The sequence below is a fragment of the Rhinolophus sinicus genome, linkage group LG09, assembly GCF_036562045.2.
Source record: "Rhinolophus sinicus isolate RSC01 linkage group LG09, ASM3656204v1, whole genome shotgun sequence".
Classification (NCBI taxonomy): domain Eukaryota; kingdom Metazoa; phylum Chordata; class Mammalia; order Chiroptera; family Rhinolophidae; genus Rhinolophus; species Rhinolophus sinicus.
In genome coordinates this window covers 11,138,748-11,152,226 of record NC_133758.1, presented here as the reverse complement: position 1 = coordinate 11,152,226, position 13,479 = coordinate 11,138,748, and the positions used below count along the sequence as shown (strand labels likewise).

Here is a 13,479-nt window from a genome sequence, read left to right as displayed (position 1 = left end):
TTAAAATTGTAATACTCAATATATACCGATAACAAAAGATGAATACAAGTCATGTGTACACATTTTTTGGCACCCCTGGTATATAGTATCAGATTATAGCCCAAAGTATAAGATAAATATCCGTAAGTCCATACTGATAGAAATTAATAATTAAATAATTAAATGAGGGAGAAGAGACAACTCTGCGTGCAAGAGAATTCCAAATAATTTACGTAGATGCTCCACCCTCAAGGAGGTGGAGCATAACTCCTCCTTCTTTAAATGTGGGCTTCATAGTAACTTCCTTCCAAAGAATACAGTATGGAAAGGGGAGAAAGCTGACAATACTGCAGGTGACCAAGGCTGACCTCAACAGGGATAAGCCACGTGGACAGTATGTGTCCTGGATACGATGTGGTGAGCATGTTCCTTCACCTCTGTGGTCTTCTTCCCAGAAGGAAACCCGTAACGTTACCCTGTGTAACCATGAGGAAAACATCACACAAACCCAAACAGAAGGACACTCTACAAAACACCTGACCGGTGCGCCTCAAAACTGTCCAGGTCAAAACCAGTGACGTCTAAGAAACTAAGGCGATGTCACGGTGATTAAATGTAATGTGACAGCCGGCATGGAATCCTAGGACAGAAAAAGGACATCCTTAGGTCAAAACTAAGGACACCCAAGTAAAGTATGGACTTCAGTCAACAATAATGTGTCAATATTGGTTCATTAGTTGTGACAAATACACCATAGTAACGTAAGGGGAAACTGAGTGAGGGGTACATGGGAATTCTTTGTAATATTCTCACAACTTTCCTGTAAATCTAAAACTATTCTAAAATAAACACTTATTAATTTTTTTTTCTGTCCTAGAAAGTTCCTGGTAGCTCTATTATTTTTTAAAATGAATTTTGCCACTTTGAAAAGTGAAAGGAAATATTTGTCATTTTAATTTAAATGTCTTTGATTACTAATGAGGTTAGACTTTCTTTTAAGTTTGTCTTTGTATTTTACATTTATGTCCGTTATCTGGTTTTTGTAGCCTTTATTCTTCTGATTTATCTGGCTTCTCTAGGCTGATCAAACTTCTCAGTTTGTCAGGGACACTCCTAATTTATGTCTGCTGTCTCAGCTAATGATTAATATAAACCCCTTTAATTTAGAAAGATAAATTATATGGTCACCCTACGATGTCCCATTGCTGCCCTCATGTTTTTTACGTGTCCTCTCTCCCACACAGCCACACTACCACTCCAGCTGCTAATCCTTACTATGTCCCTTTCCACTGCTAGTACCTTCCTTCTTAAGTAAACAGCGTAAATGTTTTCATATCTAATAGTCTTCTGCCAAAAGACTTCAAACGTTTTGCTAAATGACTATACTTTGTAGAAGATATGGTCTTCAGTATAATTGCAACTTGGTTCAGTACCAACAGTTCATGCCACCACCAAGAGGAAACAGGATGGTACAGAGCTGTGTACAGCAGAGGAAGGCAGCCTGCCCTCTCTCCCTTCTCCCCTCCCCTCACCTTCCTTCCCCTCCCCTCACCTTACCTTCTTTCCCTTCCCTTCTCTTTTCCTTCCTTCTTTCTTTCGCTTTACTTTGCCTTCTTCTGTTCTTTGTTCTTCCACCTCCTTCTCCTGCTTTGGTAAGGGGGAGTTGTTTAATGGTTCAATCTATTTCCCCCCTTTCCCTATTATGCAAATAATTTCATTGAAGAAAAATAGAAACTATAGACAAACTAAAAGAAAAAAGTTCCACCACCCACAGATAACAATTACGAACATTTTTATGTTTCTTTCTCTGTATCTGTTAGGGGCAGTGTACCGATGCGCAAAGCACTGTTGCAGGCAAGCGCTTCCTGGCTCTCACACATTCTGGCTAAGTGACCTTGAACAAGTTACTTAACCTCTACAAGCCTCAATTTCACGTCTGTAAAATGGAGATAAATGACGTATTATTTATTATTATAATATACATGTTATTATTTATGTCACAATTAAACAAGGTAATATACGTAAACCAATTAGCTCTGTGCCAAAAACTGAATAAGTGCTCAATAAATGGTAGGTGTTATTGATAATACATGTTTTGTCAAACATGAGATCATACCAACATTCCAAATTTGGTAGCTGGTGTTTTGCTCAACAAAGTACAGAACTCTTTGTGATTAAACATAGATCTGTATTATCATTTTTGGCATTTATTCCTCTGTATTGCATTTTTATTTCGAAACATAATGAGGAAAAATATTACATAATTAACGGACATTGTAGATTACCACCACTTTAGAAACTCCTTGAGGATTATCATTGATTTCCCTGTGAATTATCACGACTCTCTCATTTCAGTCTCACACATGAACACTGATGTCTTTGGCAGCCCCTTCTTCTCAGGAGCAGCAGCTCCTCAAACCCATTCGCCATCAGGAACTGGGGCTGTAAGAGGCTCAATGAATTCCAAGGAACAACCTTACTTAAATACAGTACTGACCACCGAAGTATGAATTCAAGGTGCTGTTTTCGTAATTCTGCTTGAGCAATTGCCTTTTCTGGGGCTTGCTGTTCTATTTGGGGGACTCCTGCTTGTTTGTTCTCATTGCTGTTGTTGTTTGGGTTAAGAGCGGGGCTTTGGCTTGTACTGGCTTTTGTATGAGAAATAAGAAACCAAAAAAACTAGAAAGTATTATTACTGTTTACTCCTAGAAAACAGAACCTTTAAAACAAATTCAGGGTGTAGAATCAATACAACACAAACAGAAGCTTTCGAGTTCCTCAGTATTTGACTTGATTTCCCCTGGAGGAAAGTCTGGGAGAGCTAATTATTTGGGGACACACATCTGTGCATGTACTCTCTTAGAGCGCCAACATGACAGCAGTAACAGCCCTTTCCACCATGACACTTGATGTATTTCATAAGTGACCTGTATGTTTCTGAATATATTTTCATGTAGCATTCTGTGTTAAAAAAAGACATGATCTTTCTTTATGAATCAGTTAAAGGACGCTTGATGATATAAATCTTGTCAGTTAACTGGTCCATTTCATTTGTTAGGAAAAGTCCCCAATAGGGACAGCTAGCACTGTCTCTGGGATAAGAGGCAATGGTAAATATCTGTTGAACTGATTGGAAGGGATGGTGAATTGCTACGAAATGTGGTATGGAACTCTGTATTTGGTTTACAGGTTATGTGGAGCAAGTGTCTTCAAAGTAGCTTTCAGCATAAAGCACATTTGTGAAGGGCCTACTAAGCACCAGACACTGTAATAACTGTTTTCCATGTTGACCTCAGACACTGAGAAGGGAGCTATTATGATGACCCGACTCTTACAGACAGGAAAACTGAGGACTGGAGAGGTTACAGCACCTAGAGGCCGCACAGCTAACAGGTGGCAGTGACACGAAAGCCCCTCTCTTAACCACTGTTCTCCACTGCGGTCCGTGAACTTGCGGTACGTGAACCTGCGGAGCAGTGGCCCAGAACCAGACCCTCTTTCTAAGTCTGCATGTGTCGTGCAATTTCCCTCCTGCAGCTTACCAATTACTGAGCTAAAACTGACAAAAAGCATTAATACAACACAAATTAGAATCGTGATGGAAGCGGACACTTTGGCTCTTACAGTGACCCGTAATTGAATTTATTCCGATGTTTATTCAATGGCACTGTTCTTTCAGGATACTGTCTCTTAGGTTACCAAGGCAAGGACTGAGAGAAAACAGTAGTTCCCATGCTTACCCTCTACTGTCCTAGTGTGTAGGGACAGGACTAAAAGTTAAAATAATAGCATAAAAACAACAATAGCAAAGCATTCTCACTGTATTACAGACAACTTTATATACATTCTCATATTTTCACAATTCCTCAAAGTAAGTATGACTATCCTTTTCTACAGATCAGGAAACTGAGACTCGCGGATAATCATTCAAATTACCCCGCTGGGTTCACAGCCTGCCTTCATCATTTACTCTCTCGGTGACCTTGAGCTAAGCTGACATTCTGCCCCTGATGGTGCCACTGTATACTACACACAGGCCAGCCACAGACAAAACGTAGGCAGGATGCCCTCGGATGCCCTCGGATGCCCTCGGTACCTCCTGTTATACCGTTCCTTCTCTTGTCCCTCTTTGCAATGTGCCCATTTCTTACCCTGTCCCGGTTCTCCTTGGCATGGAGACATTCACATAGTAAAGAGGGCGTAATATGGGCCAGGCATGATGCTAAATGCAGGCAGACAGACATGAGTAGGAAGCTGGCCCTTGCAAAGAACATACAGTACAGCCAGGGCACACGGGGATGCCATTATCCTAGAAAGAGGAAATGGTGGGACAAGCTCAGTTTTTAAAAATACAGAGAGTGCCAAAAAAATGGATACACATTTCAAGAAAGGGAAAAACTGTATTAAAATTGTAATACTCAATATATACTGATAACAAAAGATGAATACAAGTCATGTGTATACCTTTTTTTGGCACCCCTGGTATACATAACAGTTTTACTGAGATCTAATTCGCATACCATGTAACTCACCCGTTTAAAGTGTGCAATTCAATGGTTTACTATATTCATAGCGTTGTGCCATCATCACCACAGTCGGTTTTAGAACATTTTAAACCCCCCAAAAAGAAATCCTGTACACGTCAGCCTACACGCCCCATTTCACACACCTCCTCTACCAGCCCTAAGCCACCACTAATCTACCTTCTGTAGCTACAGATTTGCCTATTCTGGACATTTTATAGAAATGAACTCATATAACTTATGGTCTTTTGTAACTGGCTTCTTTCACGTGCCGTAATGTTTTCAAGGTTCACCCATTTTCTAGCACATATCAGTACTTCACTCCTTATTGCTGAATAACATTCCTTTTATGGATAGACCACATTTTGTTTTTCCAATCATCAGCTGACCAACATCTGGGTTGTTTCCACCTTTTGGCTATTAAGAAAAATACTGTTGTGAGCATTCATGTGCACGTTTTTGTGTGGACCTGTTTTAAACTCTCTTGAGAATATACCCAGGAGTGAAATCGCTGGCTTCAATAACCACTCTGTTTACTCTTCTGAGGAAATGCCATTCTCTTTTCCAAAGTGGCTGTACCTTTCCATTCCCACCAGCAATGGGAGGGGTCCAATCTCTCCATACCCTCACCAACACTTGTTACTGCCTGTCTTGTTATTGTAGCCACCCTAGTGGGTGTGAAGTGTACCTGTCTCATTACCTTTTTGCTTTACATTTCCCAATGATTAAGTTCAGTTATACACACCTTGAACTTGAGATGCCTGTGGGACATCTAGAAAGCTTCTGGAAAAGCAGCTTTACGTTTAGGAGAAAGTCTGAACTGAGGATAGGTGCTGTATTTACACGAGAAAGTCATCAGTGTCATAATCCAACAGAAAGCTTTCTACTCGTGAGATTGAAGCACTGTGGCATTAAGTGGAAACTACTGAGACATGGCGTTCTCCCAAGAATTACGATTTGTACCACACAGTAACTACCAACTCTATTCACATCCAAGACGAGCCTTGGCTAAGCAAAGCAGAATCTGCTTTCCCTGTTTGGTGGTATGTCTAGAGACTTCCTGATGGCAGAGGAGACTGTGCACCAAGGAGTTAAAAGCTCGGCCTGAGGGTTTCGATCCTGACTTACACACTACAAAGCTGCATCACTTGGGACATTTTACTTAACTTCTCTAAGTCTGTTACTTTCGCTGTAAGTGAAGAAAAACCATGTGTACCTACATCTCAAAGTTATCGTGAGGAATAAAAAAGAAATAGACCATGGCCTGGCAGACAGTAGGCACTCACTAAATAATAGCTGAATGACTGAAAGAATGAATGAATCAATGAATGAACAGAAATGAATGAATGCATGAATCAAAAGTACTTAGTACAGCGTCCTGCACTTTGTACGGGTTTGACAGTTACTATTAACACTCGAGTTGTGCAAACAGTAAAGATTAACGTGCAGCAAGGGCAAACATTCCATTGCTACCACCATCCTTTGACCAGAACAAGACATCAGTGGTCGATGTCTTTATACATTTGGCCCAGCTGGCAGGTGGCTCGCTGTGGGCCTGTCAGACAGAAAGAATCCATGTCCACAGTCACTCAGCAGTTTCAGCAGAGTGACCCTGACCTATGAGCTGCCATGCTCATCATCCTCTTCCATCAGGCCACTTATGGCCCTTACAATTTCACTCTTGAGGAGAATGCATAAAATGCTATTGGCCCTGCGTGCTTACTGTATGACATATAGAACTTACAATAGACATTAAATACTGTTAAATGAAGGGCTGCACAGACACACTACAATGACTGCTGTTGAAAGGATCCGTGAACCCCACTGATGCCATAGAAAGTGACTGCAACATTTCCCTGATGCCTCCTTGCACAAAAATCATTGCTAAATGGATCAATGGGGGCAAGCAGCAAGGAGTGTCTGAGGTAACAGCACTAGCCCAGGGGGCAGGGGCCTGGGTTCAAATGCTGCCACAGCATTCACATTACCTTGAGCAAGTCACTTTCCTTCTCCGGATGTCCGTTTCATCTACAAAATGAGAGGATGGGCAGTATGTGTCTAGGTTCCTTTCCAGCTCCAGAGTTCTTTGATTCCACAAAAATATTCAGTGCAGAGTTTCTTTCTACTACTCTTTTCCCCCTTCACTGAATTCTCTATTCACATTATTCACAATGTTTTCAGGTTGGATTGGATTAAACATTAAACACAGAGAATCTCAAGGAAGAATTGCCTAAATTGGGGGATATATGCGCCAAGCAAGCACAGAGGAGTTGGGAAGTAGAGTGAAGTGTATGGGTGACCAAGACTAAATATTCTGAAGCAAGAAAGTAGGATCAGTGGTATCGCAACAGGTACCTTTCAGCTCGGCTGGCAGGTCTCCACCTCTGCTACAGTCAAACCTGCTTATCTCTGAGTTTCCACCTATTTCTGTGCCTGGGCTCCACACCAGCTCTCCGTCCTTTACTGCATGTCTGCCTGCCTCCCTTGCTTGCCTTCCCCTCGATTTCTCTGACATTGATTGCGCCCAAGGGACAAAACGGATTGCTTTCCGGGCCTTATCTATGCTCAGGTGTGTGGATGGTGACGGGAAGAAGAGAGGAGCTGATTCAGAGAAGACAGGGAACAACTCTGAAGTGGGCCCTGACTCTCTCCCCCGCACACGTGCTTTTCCCAGGAGTGCCCCAGCACATCCGACACAGGAACGCAGGCAGACAGAGGTCACCTTCGGGGGACAAGTCCTTTGGGCAAACTGGTCACAAATACGTATAGCACTTCATTTTCTTTCAATATGCTACTTCAAATCAGTTTTTCTGATACATGGTCACAGATATTGAGATACTGGTATATATTCATTTTTAACAAAGAAGAATGATTTTTGTGACTGTCGTACTTCCTGTATCATTAAGTGGCAGTATTCACGGGAACACCAATCAATGAAAGAAGCAATGTTCACAGTAAACCCCAAAAGCCATGTGTCGATTCTAAGACTTGCAGATAGCGGAGTGTGACATCTCACAGACAATAAGGTGTTTAGAGACTGTTTCTGTGTAGCCTGTTATGTCAATGGTAGAGTCCTGCATTTCTATAACAAAATGAATGTATTCTCTTATTTAACTATTTCAACTCATTTCACAGTTCAAATTAAAAAACATTTTAGAGTGCATATTAGCCTGCACTCGCATATGTGACGTTTTGCTGATGCTACTATTTCTCAGAATAGAAGAAACTTAGTTTCCTGTTTTAACAATACTGTAAACCTAAGCAAACCTCACTAAAGAGCGGTAGATAAAGTTATAAAACCAAGAGAAAAAAAGAGGACCGTAAAACCAAGAGAAGGAGAAATACCACATAATACTCTAACGTAATGAGCATAAAGAGGAATGGACAGGGCAGCTGACCAAAAAAAGTGAAAATACTCTTAGCACACTCCTATTCCAAACAAATAACGTGTTTCAGGAAAAATACATTCCACATTCATAGTACCAGCATATTTACTGCTACAGGTCTTTAACAGTCTCTTTTGGCTTTTTCTGGGGCAAATTATTGCATTAACCAGTTGCAAGAAGTATTTCAGAAAACATTTTCCCCATTTTGCCTTCTGAACAGTTTTCTCTGTGGCTAATTATTGTTCCCAATTCTTTATTTCTTTCCTGCAAACGGCAAACATCATTCATTCCCTTTGTCACGTGACTTTCCAAGGCCTCTAATGTCAGTAAACTCTACCTGGCCACATTGACTTTTGGCTTGGTCGCGTGACTTCCTTTACCCAATAGCATGTCAGTGAAGGTGATGTGAACAAAGACTAAATCTGCTTACATAATTTAGCTTGACTCTAATGTTTCTGCCTTGTGTCATGAAAAACCCACGACCTGAGTAGCCCCTGATCCCAGAGTGAGAGACACAGGGAGGAGTCCTAAACCCTACCCTCAGCCTGGAGCAGCCAACCTTGAATCTATGAGGGAAAGAAAACAGAAAAATAAATATTATAAACCACTAAGATTTGGGAGCTGTTATAGTTTTCCTGCAGCCACAGCTGACTGATCACAAAAAAGTTTGTGTCGTTTTGTTACACTGGCTGGTACAGAGCCAGTGTACCAGCCAGTGTAACAAAACGACACAAACTTACAGCTTAAAATCTCTGTACCTCTGTACCAGCCAGTGTAACAAAACGACACAAACTTACAGCTTAAAATCAGCTGGATAGTTCTGGCCTCAGCTAGGCTAAGAGGAACTTACTCATGCCTCTGCAGTCAGCCTCAAGCCAGCTAGGAACATTTTCTGACCTTAGCTAGACTCTTCAGCGTATCTGGAAGCTTGGCTGGGGCAGATGGGCTTCCTCAGCAGCACCCCACCAAGTCTCTCATCCTCCAGCTGACTAGGCTTGTTCTCATGGTCAGCTGAGTTGTGGGGTAGTGGGGGGGGGGGGGTGGGAGGAAGGAAACACACAAGGTCCTGAGGCCTAAGCTCCAAACTTCTGTTTGAGGCCACTGTCACTTCTGCTGCATTCTACTAACCAAATCAGGTTGATGGGCGGAGCTGCAGTCACATTGCAAAGGGTATGGGCACAGAAAAAGGTCGAGCTTAAGAAAAAAACAAATTAAGGGCTGGAGCTCATCTAGGTATTGTCTGTTCTTTTTATGAGGTGAACCAAGCAAACGACAAATATGAACTTTGTACACAGAAGGTGTTCAATAAATTACACTGAAGATAGTAAGGCAAAGAAACACTGAATGGTTTTTGTGCCCATAAAATCCAGTCAGGCTGATAGCAATGGGACCCAATATCTTTTTCAAAGCTCCCTTCCTTTAAGTATTTTACAGTACTCAACTCTGATTACTCCTTTATTGTGTGTCTTGTCAACATTCCTTTATTCTGTATATACTATAGAATATTTTACATTTAGTGAAAATGCTTTACTTTTCATTTACACAAAGTATATGATCTAGACTGATTATAATGTGATTTTGAAGTCTTTCATGCACACAGTTCCACATTCTCTGCCAAGCCACCTCCAGTTAGGGTCACCATTCATTTGAGTGGCGTTTATAATCTGTATTGTATTTGCATTCTCCCTCCCATCATGTCTTGCTTAAAACTCTCAATTCATTTGGCTTCAGATTGAAGAAAAGATGATCCCAGCTCTCCTCCCATTCCTCTTAGTCGAGGAGCCATAAAATCTTATAATATTTTACAGAAAGTAAGTAAATAAAAACAAATAAAATGCAAACAAAACTCAGAAAACTCCAAGTAAAGTGCTAGTCATGGGGATTTGCCAGGCAGGGCATCTGTCTTACAATGTCACAGTGGTTTTCCAGAACTTTCTTGAAGTCTGGCTAAATGAGGTTGTCCCAAAATCAAGTCTTAGGCATCACAAATACTTATAATTTTCAATTTCAATTAGTATACTTCCTATGGCACAGGAAAACACAGTCAAGGCTTTAAACTGATGAAAACACAGCAACATGAAATCTGACTAAAATTAGAGACTACCGTATGCTTTCAGAGGAGTCAGATCAAACACCACTTTGTAAAATTTGTGACGATTAGAGGGAGCAGTGAAATGAGAATATTTGTAACAAGAAGGTCGTTGAGCCATTAGAAAACCAAAAGGCACTTTCTAAAGCAGTACTTTGATAGACCCTCTCTTGGGAAAGTTCACAGTAATTCATCTCCAAGCAGTTAGCAAGGCCGCGCAGGGCTGGCCCTCAGAGACACCCTCTTACCCCTCACTGATTTACCCTCAGTTCTATAGAGCCAATGGCTCCCCAGGTTCCTGGGAAAATGGAACCTGACAGACAGGAGCTGTGACTGCTGCGCATGAAAGAGCACATGTATATTCATCCTTCCTCCTCTCTCCTCTCCCAATCTCATCACTGAGCGGCTTCACCACAGTCAATTGGGAGGGCTTTTGTCTTGAAGCTTTTCCCTTTTTTGTATCCTGGGCTATGTCTGCCCTAGCTTCCATTCACTTAGGTTTCACAGAACAGCCCAGAACAAACTGACAGGAAGGCCAGTCGTAAAAGCAGAACTGAGTGCAAGCATACGATGAATGATAGACACAGCATAGCTCAGGCCACTGGGAGGATCTTACGACCCCTAAAGCATAACCAGAGAAGACCAACATGTATGGTAAGACAAGATTCTTGAAAAACACCCAGGAGGTCAAAGGGAAAGTAGAACACACAAAGTGATAGGTGAGGAGCAGCCAGTGATTTGGGAGGAAAACGTAGAAAGTGTGGTTTCACGGATGTCAGAGAATTTCGAGAGGAAACGGGTTTGTCACATGCAATACATATTCATGAATTGCCTTTGTATTACGGGTTCATGTTACATCAATGAAAAAGGTGAGCAAAGTCTGTGTCCTGTGTGGTGAACAGACATTTAATTAGTCATTGTGCACATGATGAGCTAAACCAACGATTTTCTTTGGGAAGAGAAGTGTCATTCTAAGTTCGCATCAGGACTTTGGTAACTGTCGCCCGCACGGCCACTCTGCAGCCGTTCTACATGCTCACACATATCTAGGCCTACTCTTTCACGCCCAACCTGCTCGCCCCAGGAACATTCGACCACCCCAACTTATACTTCCTTCCTGCCTCTGTAACACAGGTCCTGAGCGGCCGATTCCCACCCACGGGAGTACTTCCCTTTGCTGTCCTCGATTCCTCTCCACCTGGCTGAAATCCAGGCTCCACCGCTTACTAGCTCCATAACCCTGTGCGAGTACAGACCTCTGTGCACTTCCGTTTTCTCAGCTGTGAGATGAGGGTGAAACTACCTCCGTTCTATTGATATTGTGGGGCCTTAAATCAGATAATATATGTGAAGCACAGAACACAATGCTTGGCCTAATGCTCATTAAATGTCAAAACAAAGCAAAACAAACCAACAAAACAAAAAAAACAAAAACAGGAAAAGAAGACCAGGGATGTGTTTAGGACAGTTCAGCCTCCCTTGATTTAGAGGGGAAGCTATAGAGGGCCCAACTCTCCCCCATCACACTATTTAAGGGACTGATAGGGCATGAATTTCAGCACACTTCCTCCTCTCTCAAATACAACAGGAGGTCAAATAGTACAAACCTGAGAGGTGTCGACGCCTGGGCAAGAACACCGTGGGTGAGTTTCAAACGCCATTTCCATTAACTAGAGAAGGAAAAGCCAGATACCACTAGGCGGCGGAGTGAACAGGAAGTGAGACAGTGAAAACTATGAAGTCCCCTTTCAGGAAGTGGGGCTATTGCAGGAATGAGAAGGAGGCACTATTTAATTATAATTAGCTTCTACAATAAGCTCCTATAATCAGCCTTCTACAATTAGCTCCTATAATTAGCTTCTACAATCACCTGAACTATCCCTAAATAGGTCTTCTTGGTCTTATCTGAGTGAAATCTCATTTAGTTTTCTCTCAGATATGGAACGAGTTAAGGTTGTTTGAAATATTCATCCTGTTCTAATGACCAGCTTTCTTTCCTGCCAATTTGATGACATTTACATATCAGGAGGAGTGGCTAAGTCTTTCTGGAGGTATTTAAGAAATGGACAGATGTTACAGCTCAAATGATTAAATTTGGGTTTAAACTAGTTGACCTCTGAGGTGGTCTCGTTCTCAACAGCAGAACTTAAAGCTCTTTGAGTTCCTCTATCTGAAACCAACTCTAAGTGGTCATATAATTCTCATTACTGAGAAAGGACTGATATATTCTTACACAGCATTCCGTTTCTGATGATATCAGCTGTACACCGTGACTCCATGTACTTACAGAGGCTACGGATGGCTTTCAAGTCCATCGCCCCATTGATATTTTGTTTTGCTGCTAAAAAAATGTCAAACAAACTATATTCACGTATATTCACTTTTCTCATTAAAGCCAAACATGAGCCTGAACCCCCCACCCCCACCTTTACCACTCAAACCAATAATGACCTCATTTAATTCCAGCACAGAACAATGTCTTTCACTTAAAATTAATGTCTTGTCCACATAAAATTGAAATACAGAATGCAGCCTTCCTGATGCTAAGTAGAGAACATAAAGGTGACATTTAAGGAGATAAATTTATTCTGTCAGGGAAGGAATAAAAACCTTTTCTCCTCACCTATGGCTGGACTACTCCTAAACAATGAGTTCTTCCCTTATTTGTAACTAAATACAATCTGTCACTCAGCCTTCCCTTGCTGTTATGTGTTCAATTAAAATATGTCATTACTGTATACATCCGTTCTGATCCTCACATGGTTAGTGGCTCTGCATTCAAGACCAGGCAGTGCGTTGGCGTCCAATGGCCACGCACGCAGAATAATACACTATACAAACGGATAGGTAGTAGGGAGTGTGGCACTTTGAATTACTTAAAGCAGCGTAACTGTATCACCTCCATTTACAGAGAATATCAAGTAAGGCAGTACAAATTGTTAAAGCGGTAATGGAATAATAAAGAATTACGATGACCCAATAGAGATTTGTGGAAATAAAATATAGAAATATTTGTGTTGTTTAATAGACAGTCCAGATTTCAAAATGGGAAACTATATTGGATAATGGAGAAGGGATAGTCTGTGAATCAAAATCAAGAGCTTGCATTCAATCTTCTATCTGTTTTCTAGATGTGACCTAAGATAAATCATGCTGGCTATTCTCTCAAAGAAAACTTCCTCAGGCTGTGTTTTTGTTGTATTACTCTCAGTGTAGAGGCAACTGTCATCTGGAGGGTACTTATTAGGGGTCAAGTATTTAATTTAATCCCCACAAAAAAGCTTCAAGGCGTATGTTCGCCGCCTCCTGGTTGTGGTCGTCACTCCATTTTGCAGATGAGAATAACAAAAAAGAACACATCTATGAGTCAGGTACTACTGTTATCGCCATCAATACCATCACCTCCCAGAAAGAGAACCTGAACAACAGGACATCTAAGCAGTTGGTTCAAAGTCATCACTAAGTTCTTGTTTGTTTGTTTGTTTTTAAGTTAGACGTTTAT

General features: G+C 41.4%; 1 protein-coding gene across 2 annotated transcripts in view; it reads left to right on the top strand.

The window, feature by feature from the left end:
- CDH20 (cadherin 20) overlaps positions 1 to 13,479 on the top strand; it is a 183,778-nt gene that overhangs the window by 89,024 nt on the left and 81,275 nt on the right. The gene's annotated exons all lie outside the window — the stretch shown is intronic.